At 42.4% G+C, this 12,022-nt stretch overlaps 1 protein-coding gene across 1 annotated transcript in view; it reads left to right on the top strand.

Annotated features, from left to right (window-relative positions):
- LOC115576511 (NLR family CARD domain-containing protein 3-like) overlaps positions 1-12,022 on the top strand; it is a gene marked incomplete at both ends in the record, with an annotated part of 105,287 nt that overhangs the window by 53,129 nt on the left and 40,136 nt on the right. The gene's annotated exons all lie outside the window — the stretch shown is intronic.

Here is a 12,022-nt window from a genome sequence, read left to right on the forward strand (position 1 = left end):
GCCCCCGCACTCGGGCAGCGACGGACCCCCGCATGGTCCCACGAAGGAGAGGAAAGAAAAGAAGAAACAGGGAGAGAGAAATTGGGTGGGGGGGAGGGGCGCAGAATACGAGAGCGAAGACGAGGAGAGGGTCAGGTGGTTATTTATAGGAATATCAGAAGTTGACGCTGTTGATGATGTGGTCCTGCTCCTGAAACTTCGCCATATAAGCTTAAAAAAATGAGGTTATGCAAGTCCTCCACTAAGTCTGCATCTCTGCAGTAAAGTTTAACCAACCCTCGGTGATTTCCCACCACAAATAAAAGAACAAATGATCTTATCCAGTGAGTCAAAGAAATATTTTGGCAAAAAAAGAGGAACTGACTGGAATCAAAATAGAAATGTTGGTAAAATATTCATTTTAACAACATTGATCTTGCCAGTTAATGAAAGGGGGAGGTTACCCCATCTTTGAATATCAGATGTAATCTTTGAGATAAGGGGAGTGAAATTAGCAGATGCAAGGCTCGATAAAGAACGAGTCACGTTAATACCTCAGTATTTAAACCCTGATGGACTAAATTGAAAAGGTGAATCTGACTGTTGAAGATGACGTGCTGCAGTATTAATGGGAAAACACTCACTTTTCCCCAAATTTAATTTATAACCTGAAAAGGTGCCGAAGTTCTCCAGAATACTTCAAAGAAATACTTAAAGCTGAGGCTTCACACAAATATGTGATTTTTACTACAATAAACTTTATTTCTACAGCAGCTTTAAACACAGAGTTTACAAAGTGCTCTGACAATCAAGCAGAATCAAGAACATTACAGAATAAACACTGAACAGAAACAGGTGATGCAAATAAAGAGATGAATAAAAGAATGAGATCAATAAAGGACGATAAGACGACGACGTCACATCACAGAAATGAAGAGCAGATTCAAAGATTCAGAGCAGTGTTGGGACCAGCAGATGAAGTCATTCATTGTGGATTTCAAAATGGACTCTAACACACACATAAAGGAGTTGTTAAGGCTTTGGGTCAGAACGTCTTTCCCCACCACAGTCGTTGAGCCGATGTGATTCTGGTTCCTCTGGTTCACACTCCTCCCTTGATGGAAGGTTAACTCCCTCTCCACTCAGACCATGTGAACACTTCCTGACTGACCTCCTTAGTCCTTGGGAATGAAGTCAGCTCCTCAACCTCCATCCAGACACAGAGATAAGTTACATGACTTCCATCTTTCTGAAACACACAGTGAGGTCACAGGTAGTTTTCCCCCAGAAGATATTCTAGCTACTGTTCCCAGTCTCTGATGCATGACACCTTCATCAGTGCCCATCCCTCTGAAAGGGAGACAAGATCAGTCCAGGAGTGCCCCGCCTCCTCTCTGCACCTCCATGACAGTGATAACAGCTGTCCTGCCCCTGACACATTTGTGAGGCCCTTCAGCAGCAAAACCTGCCTGAAGGAGCAAATTTTAAATCTGCCAAAATAAGTCTGACTACCACTTAATGAGCATTGTAATCCAAGGTGAATTCAGTGTCATAACTATAGTGTTTATCTGGGTTTTCCTTTTCTTTGTGTAACTTCTGATCTTTATGTTCTGTTCATGATTCTTGCTGAGCCAAGATGGAGACTAAGCCGATGCCCAGCTGGTTACTGAACTGCCCAGATGTTACCAATATTAATGAACTGACAGATGAACTCCTTAAAACTCTGGATTATACAAGTAGATCTGTGCTCTCAGGATCACATGTGAAGCAACATCCTGAGACCTGAGGGGGGATTTGTGGATTTCAAAACTGTGACTGACCAGGTCGTCAAAACTCAGAGAACTTCTCCTCACAGCAGCGATGCAAGATCCTGCTAGTATTCCAGATCAGTCAGCGGCAGTTTCCCAAATGATGAATCAAAACAGTCATTAAAGGATTAGAAGTGTTTCTCAGTAACTTCACATGTTGACACTGTAGTTCTATAAATCAGAAACACATTGAATGGACTCATTTATGTCTGTTATTGAGCGACACAAACATTTTCTGAAAACAAATGAAAAGACGTAGAAGCTGTGAGATTCTGACCAGTTTAGTGTAAAATCAACAATTGTTTCAAAAATCTCCTCTGAATGAGGTTTTGTCCTGAAACCAGACAGAAGAAGGCAGGTCGCTGTTTAAAATCAGGAAAGAATAAAGTCTCAATATTATTGATTCATGTTGTAATAGAAACAAAACACAGACTGTTTACAATCCCAGAGGGTTCACCCTGTTATAAGTCAGTGTAGCATCACAGTGGTTTTGAAGCTGTTATCTGAAGGTAAAGCAGTGACATGAAGTTACTTTAAGGCCTGAACTGCTTTCACACGCAAACATCAGCTGGGAAACTGCCTGGTCTTTGAGCCAAGATGGCTGCCTGTGTGAGCAGGCAGAGAGAAGCTGTGGTTTGTCCTGGTGCTTTGAATGATGACACTGTGATAAGAAGGTGAGTTCAGTCTGATCTGAGGTCTGATGTGTTTCACAACAGTCAGGACTGTTATTGATGTGGAGGGGAAGGCAGCAAAGGGTTGAGCACTAGGACCCAGCAGGCATCAGGGCGTGTACACAGAGTGTGAGAGCTCACCTGGGCTCCTCCTCCTGTGATGAAGCTCACCTGAGAGACCGTCAGCAGCTGAGGACGGACTGTGTTTGCTCTCACCTGCTGCTTTCAGTCCTTTAAAGGTAAGATATGATTTAACATTTACTGACTGAACTGAGATCAGTTTAATCTGCTTGTTAACTCGTCGTCAAAATCACTTCATTCAAACTGGACCTGAACTGAATCACAGTCACAAACACTAACATGTAACTTTACTGTGAGTTTGACGAGGTTCTAGTTAAAAACTCACAAAGTATCTGCAGCACAGCTGAAGGATTTTATAACACAAGTTGTTACCTGAATGTTTTTTCATGACAACTTGCGAGTTGTTAGTGAGTTGTTGTGTAGTGACCTCATAGAAACTAACAGTCAGTTAAAGTGATGTTGGTCTGTAAAAGTCACTAAAGCTGCTTTGTTGAACCAAAGTAACAACAACTGAACATGTATTTGACCTTTACACTCTCATTAAACACACAAGTTATGAGACTTCACTGATATGATTCATACGATGTGATTAATGTGTAACTCTAACTTCTTCGGGCGGCGCTGGTCCAAAGTCTCATTCACTGTGATGGTTGTGGTGCAGACAGTCGTGTCCATGTGAACCTCCAGCTGAAGGTAATGTTACACATTTAAAATATTTGAGTCATTAACACAAGCTGTCGTTAGCTTAGCAACACTATAAACAGCAACGATCTGCCGCTCCATTGTTCATTTCTACAAACTCACAGCTGTGAGTTCAAACAGCCGCCATTACAAACGTCATCCTCCATGTTGAGAGGAGAACGGTGGAGGAAGAGCAGAGGTGGAGTTAGTTGTTAGTAAGCTCCACTTACTGATGACTGATACAAGGCTGGTGAGCAGCTGTTCACCTGGATGCGGGACCTGGAGGTGCTGAAGGGGCTGCAGCACCCCCTAAAACTAGGCTATAACATATGTTGAATTTAATAGGAGGCCTGAATTATTAAGAATTTATCATCGACAGCTTTTCACACAGTTTATAAAGGTTCTCTTAACTCAACTTCTCACAAAGTGGAGCGATTTCTCAAGGGAGTCTGGTGACTTCCTGTCCCTCCTTCTCTCCCTGCTGCTGTTGATAGTAGCTGATGTGACTTATAATATGTTGGTGTTCTTGTTCATAATCATCAGATACATGTCATGTCATTCAAAGTAAATATTATAAAACATATAATGAGAGATCATCCTCTGGAGTCCCTGGTGTTACTGTGTGACAAAAGTCTTTTATTTTGAAACACAACTCACACTGATGACATCACTTTCCTTCCTGCAGATCAGTGAAGACAGGTCCTGGATCAGTCCACTGTCTCTTTTCTGTCAGAAGACATTTTCACATTTGTCTCCAGATTTCACGTCACTGCTGTGAGCGACTTTATTAGTAGAGAACAGTAAAAAACAGAATGCAAATGATTTAATGACATGATTTAGTTTTGGTTTGATGTCCTGTAGCAGCCATTTAGTGAAATATGTATTAATAGAGTCAGTGAGTTCTGGAATAATGTGCTCTGAGTTTAAATGTTAGAAGAGGAAGTCGACTTTCAGACATTTTGTCCTTCAAGAGTGTTTCTGACCCAAAGGCTGATTTCAGTTGATGTGCAGATGAATGATTTGTGTTTCCTCTCCAGATGAAAGTGTGTGTGAGATGAGCAGCATGAATCAGTGTGAGGACAGAGAGGAGGGAGACCCTCCCTGTAAAACCACTGGACCTGGACCTGAACCTGGACCTGGACCTGGACCTGGACCTGAACCAGAACCTGAGCCCAGCTGTGTGTCCTTCAAGAGTGACCGGTCAAAAGGTCGTTACATAGATTTTAAGGAAGAAAAAACCCCTGCTGTAAAGAGGTGAGCTGTTAATGACTAACATGTGACTGATTCATGTTTTAACTGTGGAGAAAGATGTTTTATGAAACTTGATGTTTATTTTCAGCTTCGTTCTTCTTCACTTAAATTTATATTCTCACTTTAGAAAGCTGCCCAATAGAACCAGTCTTCAATGCTTCATTTCACTTTATTGTATTAGTTTGGTCCAATATTCTCTGAAGGTTTATTCCTGATGTTTTCCACTATTTTATGGACAGAAGCTTCTGTGTCTGAAGACTAGAAAGTGAATTAACGTCTCTGGTGGTCTTCTTCTCTGTCCAACAGGAGACCAGCCTCTACTGGACCTGGACCTGAACCTGGACCTGAACCTGAACCTGGACCTGGACCTGGACCTAGACCTGGACCTGAGCCCAGCTTTGTGTCCTTCAAGAGTGACCGGTCAAAAGGTCGTTACATAGATTTTAAGGAGGAAAAAACCCCTGCTGTAAAGAGTTGAGCTGTTAATAACTAACATGTGACTGATTCATGTTTTAACTGTGGAGGAAGATGTTTTTTGAAACCTGATGTTTATTTTCAGCTTCGTTCTTCTTCATTTAAATTTATATTCTCACTTTAGAAAGCTGCCCAATAGAACCAGTCTTCAATGCTTCATTTCACTTTATTGTATTAGTTTGGTCCAATATTCTCTGAAGGTTTATTCCTGATGTTTTCCACTATTTTATGGACAGAAGCCTCTGTGTCAGAAGACTAGAAAGTGAATTAACATCTCTGGTGGTCTTCTTCTCTGTCCAACAGGAGACCAGCCTCTACTGGACCTAGACCTGAACCTGAACCCAGCTGTGTTTCCTTCAAGAGTGACCGGTCAAAAGGTCGTTACATTGATTTTAAAGAAGAAAAACCTCCTGCTGTAAACAGGTGAGCTGTTAATAACATGAACATGTGAGTAATTCATGTTTTATGTGATTTATTCAGAGAAATGTGTTTAAACTTGTTTTTTTTTTCAGTGCATTTATATTCTTACATGTAAAAGCTGCCCAATATAACCAGTCTTCATCTCTTCAGTCCAGTTTAACATTTGTCTGATGACTGGTTGAGTGTAACATTGTGATTTTATTCAGGCTAACAGATGCTAGCTGCTAACAAAGGATAATTGTGACTCCACTATGTTCCTCCATCAAGTCATCAAGTCTGGTTTTCAGTCATGTGACCACAGAAGTTGAGACATGTCAGTCGTGGCCATTTGTCAAAAAATCTAAATCAAATTGAACGCAGGCAACACAAGTTCAATGTCCTCCCTTTGTTTTCTTGCTCTTTTTCTGTGTCTCATGAGTTCAGCAGGACGACGGTGCACAAAGTGAACAATTACTTTTAACCTCTTCATCATGTTTGACTTGATATAGTGTGTGTTTGTGAAACGTGCAGTAGAACAGTTAGTAATTGTTATTCTCACTTTGATTCAGCTGATCTGAGCTCAGTCTCAGTCTCAGACAGTATTTGTTAGCAGCCAACTCCTTCTTTCTTTTCTTAAAGTGCCCTCAACTGTTAAATCAGCTGCTGTAATTGATGTGAAGTTCACAGACTTTCCATTTAAACACCTGTTTACAACGAGCATCCACATTACTCCGATCAGATCCACTGGGACGCTTTTAGATTGGAAGACGGGAATACTGACCTCCAGCTTGCAAAGGAACACACCATGAAGCCAGTGTTTTCCCCTCACTATTTGTTGGTGTGTCAGTTGTGCTCCTGTGTTTCCTGCGTGTCTCTCCTGGTCCCCGGTGCTGTGTTGTACTTGTGTCTCACCTGTGTTGTTTAGTTTTACACTTGTGGATTTCTGTTTTGTTTTCACTACTGTACCATTTGAATTTTTCTCTACCTGCCTTTTTGATTTTGGGGATTTTGCTTCAAGTAATAAGCAGGAAATGCAGTAAAGAACAGGTCGGACTTGAACTCCTGAACCACCTCAGCTCGGCATACAAAGGAGAGAGGGATTCTCTCAGCTTTCCTGTCGTTCTCTGTCACGGCCTCCAGACTATCCAGTTTCATCCCCACCATAGAGCTGGCCTTCCTGTCCAACTTAATCAGAATCAGAATCAGAAATCCTTTAATGTCCCGCAGACGGGGAAATGTGTTTGTCGCAGCAGCGTCAGAATGTTACAAGAGCAATAGCAAGATAGACAATATAAAATGGACAATATAATTGAAAAGGAAAGAAAATAGAATCAAATTGACATACGTACATATTTACATTATATAGTGCAAGAATGGACAGCAAATATTTATATACAGATTCTAAATATAGATGATAAATATGGGTGTCGAAATGAGTTTGTACAGATTTATTGCACAGTGCAGAGTACGGGCTTATACGGAGCAGTGCTGGTTTGTGCAGTCTGACAGCAGCAGGTAGGAAGGACCTGCGATACCTCTCCTTCACACACTTGGGGTGTATCAGTCTGTTGCTGAAGGAGCTGGCCAGTGCTGTGAGAGAGACCTGCAGTCTCCTGCTGGACTCCTGTACCAGCAGTGATGACAGCTTGTCCATCATCCTGCTCTCTCCCATCACCTGTACTGAGTCAAGAGGGCATCCCAGGATGGAGATTGCCTTCTTGATAATAGAAGTTTGTTTGTACCACAGCTGCTGATGCCACCCCCCCATCCACGACAGCAGATATGACACTGGACCACAGACTGGTAGAACATCCGTAGCAGCGTAGTGCAAACATTGAAGGACCTAAGCCTCCTCAGAAAGAACAGTCTGCTCTGTCCTCTCCTGTCGAAGGCTTCAGTGTTGTCTGACCAGTTCAGCTTGTTATTCAGTTGCACCCCAACGAAACATGGAAGTGTCAAGCATCTCCACCTCCTCCCCATTTATTACAACAGGAATGTCGGGCTTCTTCCACATGACCTTCAGCTTGTGTTTGTCTCTGAGTGGACAGACACAATGTGACTGATTCTTCATGATTCCTCCACAGAGTCGACCAGGAGAGCTCAGAGGTTCCCAGAGGTCCGTCTGTCCAGCAGCATCAGACACACCTGGACTCCATATTTATGGTCTGTACAGGAACAACAACTACTTTTACATCCAGTCTGTTCACAATAATCTCCATGCTGCACTTTACAGACCAGTGGTGAATCTGTCCAACATGGATCTGATGTTAAATGTTGTCATTCATATAATATTCTGTTTCAGCTGCTGGAGGAGAACATTGTAACTTTTGTGAAGAAAGAGCTCAATAAGGTCCAGAAGGCTCTGAGTCCAGATTACCCAGAATGCTCAGAGAGTCAGTGGAAGGATGAGGAGGTGTTGGACAGTGAGGATGAAGAGCAGAGGAGGAGCAGCAGAGAGGCATTTCTGAAAATCACACTTCACTTCCTGAGGAGAATGAAGCAGGAGGAGCTGGCTGACTGTCTGCAGAGCAGTAAGAGGATTTCTCTAAAGATTTAACATGTTGGATCAATGAGACATTTACTAAAGTCCGATGATGAATCTGTTCATATATATAATCGTTAGGGGAAGGAAATGTTCATATTTTCTTTGTGAATAACTTACTGAACTTTTTTGTTGTGTTTATTTAGAAAGTCATTCTGGAGTTTGTCAGCGTAATCTCAAATCTAACCTTCAGAAGAAGTTCCAGTGTGTGTTTGAGGGGATCGCTACAGCAGGAAACCCAACCCTTCTGAATCAGATCTACACAGAGCTCTACATCACAGAGGGAGGGACTACAGAGGTCAATGATGAACATGAGGTCAGACAGATTGAAACAGCATCCAGGAAACCACACAGACCAGAAACAACAGTCAGACGAGAAGACATCTTTAAAGCCTCACTTGGAAGAGTTGAACCAATCAGAACAGTGATGACAAAGGGAGTGGCTGGCATTGGGAAAACAGTCTTAACACAGAAGTTCACTCTGGACTGGGCTGAAGACAAAGACAACCAGGACATACAGTTCACATTTCCATTCACTTTCAGAGAGCTGAATGTGCTGAAAGAGAAAAAGTTCAGCTTGGTGGAACTTGTTCATCACTTCTTCACTGAAACCAAAGAAATCTGCAGCTTTGAAGAGTTCCAGGTTGTGTTCATCTTTGATGGTCTGGATGAGTGTCGACTTCCTCTGGACTTCCACAACACTAAAATCCTGGCTGATGCCACAAAATCCACCTCAGTGGATGTGCTGCTGACAAACCTCATCAGGGGAAACCTGCTTCCCTCTGCTCGTCTCTGGATAACCACACGACCTGCAGCAGCCAATCAGATCCCTCCTGGGTGTGTTGACATGGTGACAGAGGTCAGAGGGTTCACTGACCCACAGAAGGAGGAGTACTTCAGGAAGAGATTCAGAGATAAGGAGCAGGCCAGCAGAATCTTCTCCCACATCAAGACATCAAGAAGCCTCCACATCATGTGCCACATCCCAGTCTTCTGCTGGATCACTGCTACAGTTCTGGAGGATGTGTTGAAGACCAGAGAGGGAGGAGAGCTGCCTAAGACCCTGACTGAGATGTACATCCACTTCCTGGTGGTTCAGTCCAAAGTGAAGAATGTCAAGTATGATGGAGGAGCTGAGATAGATCCACACTGGACTCCAGACAGCAGGAAGATGATTGAGTCTCTTGGAAAACTGGCTTTTGAGCAGCTGCAGAAAGGAAACCTGATCTTCTATGAATCAGACCTGACAGAGTGTGGCATCGGCATCAGAGCAGCCTCAGTGTACTCAGGAGTGTTCACACAGATCTTTAAAGAAGAGAGAGGACTGTACCAGGACAAGGTGTTCTGCTTCGTCCACCTGAGTGTTCAGGAATTTCTGGCTGCTCTTCATGTCCATCTGACGTTCATCAACTCTAGAGTCAATCTGTTAGCAGAAGAACACATAACAGACCACCAATCTACAGAGACACGTCTCTACCAGAGTGCTGTGGACGAGGCCTTACAGAGTCCAAATGGACACCTGGACTTGTTCCTCCGCTTCCTCCTCGGTCTTTCACTACACACCAATCAGTCTCTCCTGCAAGGTCTGCAGACACAGACAGGAAGTATCTCAAAGACTAATCAGAAAACAGTTGGTTACATCAAGAAGAAGTTCGAAGAGACTCTGTTTCCAGAGAGAAGCATCAACCTGTTCCACTGTTTGAATGAACTGAATGATTGTTCTCTAGTGGAGGAGATCCAACAGTACCTGAGATCAGGACGTCTCTCCACAAACAAACTGTCTCCTGCTCAGTGGTCAGCTCTGGTCTTCATCTTACTGTCATCAGAAGAAGATCTTGGTGTGTTTGACCTGAAGAAATACTCTGCTTCAGAGGAGGCACTTCTGAGGCTGCTGCCAGTGGTCAAAGCCTCCAAGAAAGTTTTGTAAGTGTGGAGAAGTTTCTTCTTAATGCAGTAAATGTGCTTTTATTGACTCAAATAGATTTATTATCTTCTTGCTCTGCTCATTATTCCTTATCCAGGCTGAGTGACTGTAACCTCTCAGAGAGAAGCTGTGAAGGTCTGTCCTCAGCTCTCAGTTTCCAGTCCTCTAGTGTTAGAGAGCTGGACCTGAGTAACAACAACCTGCAGGATTCAGGAGTGAAGCATCTGTCTGTTGGACTAAAGAGTCCTAGCTGTGTCCTTGAGACTCTCAGGTAAGGATTCATTATTTGATTTCATTATTTCATGTTACTTTACAATTGGAGTAGGTCTAGACCAGACAGGGTAAAACAATAAATTAATATATATATATGTATATATGTAAGGGATAATGCCCGACGAGGTGTCCATAAACAGGAGTTAATGGATGACGCGGAGAACGGTTGCCTCCGCGAAGTCCATTAACCCCTGTTTATGGACACCTCGAAGGGCATTATCCCGCTTATACCATGGTCACTTGCCAAAGAAAAGAAATTCGGACCATTCATTTACATTTTCATGCGTTTTACAATCAAAATATAACGTTTTTCACAAGCCATAACTTAGTTTCCCTGGTAACGCCTGAGGGTTTGACTAATACCTGGAACAATCATTACTCTCCTCTAAGATTCTTTAGCAACGGAGACGTTGTTCACTCCTCCAGTAAATAGGCCGGATCATAGATACGACTTGGCAACGGGAGATATTCTAGTCCGCTCAGCAATGAGCCAGTAAGATTCAAAGTCAATAACATTGCGTACAGTTGGCAAACATTAAATATAATTTGACAGTATGCTAGCTAACAAGACCAGCCAGCTAACCAGTCATGTCACTGTCCCCAAATCAATGGCAAGATTTTCACGAACAAATGACCGGCTGTGTGTAACGTTACTGTGGCCGCAGTCTGAAGTAGAGAGCTGAACAGCGAACGGGATGTGAGATTATTCGCCTATCAGTAAATTTAGAGGGAAAGTGAACTTTCTGCAGCTTGTGTGTTACAGTTGCCACCCTGTAGTGCTCAGAAGATAAGACACTGAAGGACTGACGGACTGCACTCAGTGCTGGAAATAGAATATTCGGATTTGATACGCCAGCTAGCGCATTGATTTACAGCGGTGAACAGTCAATTTGACTGGAACTACTTAATAGGTGTCCTTATGTCAGGGGTTAATGGACACCCTGCAGCCAATCAGAATCAAGTATTCCCCCAGACCATAGTATGTCTGTTTGTGTGTGTATATATATATATATATATATATATATATATATATATATATATATATATATATATATATATATATATATATATATATATATATGCATGCACACATTGACAAAGGAAAAACACACATTGTTCAGGAAAATAGCTTGAAACTGACAAAGTAATAATAAATAAAGAATTAGAGAAAATTAACTCAGACATTGCTTTTGAATTGCGGTTCAACAGAATTAACTTTGATCAAAGCATATCACAGACATTTCATTAGGACACCAGAGAACTAGATTAACTTGTAAAATTAGGGTATAATATGACTCCTTTAATAAACAAACTGATGAAACTGGCCTGGACAAAAAACGATGGTACCCCGAGAAAAGATTGAAAATAATTTGACCGGGTTCACATGTTCAACTAAGGTGTGTCCTGTTAATAGCATCACAGGTGTCTATAAACTTGTAATCAGTCAGTCTGGCTATATAAAGGGTGAAAAGTATTCACTGTGAAGTTTGGTATCATGGTCTACCACAATGAACATACTGACAAGCCACAAAGCTTCTGGTAGAAAGTCCTTTCGACAGATGAGACAACACACTTCAGTCTCATGTTCACAGATGCATAATTGAAGCATACAAAGAAAAGAACACTATACCTACTCTGAAACATGAAGGAGGCTCTGTTATGTCCTGGGGCTGCTTTGCTACATCTGGCACAGGGTGTCTTGAATCTGTGCAGGGTACAATGAATCTGTCCAGTGTGAGAAAGCTTGGTCTCAGTTGCAGGTCAAGGGTCCTCCGACAGGATAATGACCCAGAACACACAGCTTAAAATACCCAAGACTGGCTAAGAACAAAACATTAAGGTATTCTGAAGTGGCCTTCTGTGAGCCCTGATCCAAATCCTATTGAACCTCTGTGGAAGGAGCTGAAACATGCGGTCTAGAGAGGGCACCCTTCAAACC

Source organism: Sparus aurata, chromosome 24, assembly GCF_900880675.1.
Source record: "Sparus aurata chromosome 24, fSpaAur1.1, whole genome shotgun sequence".
NCBI lineage: Eukaryota > Metazoa > Chordata > Actinopteri > Spariformes > Sparidae > Sparus > Sparus aurata.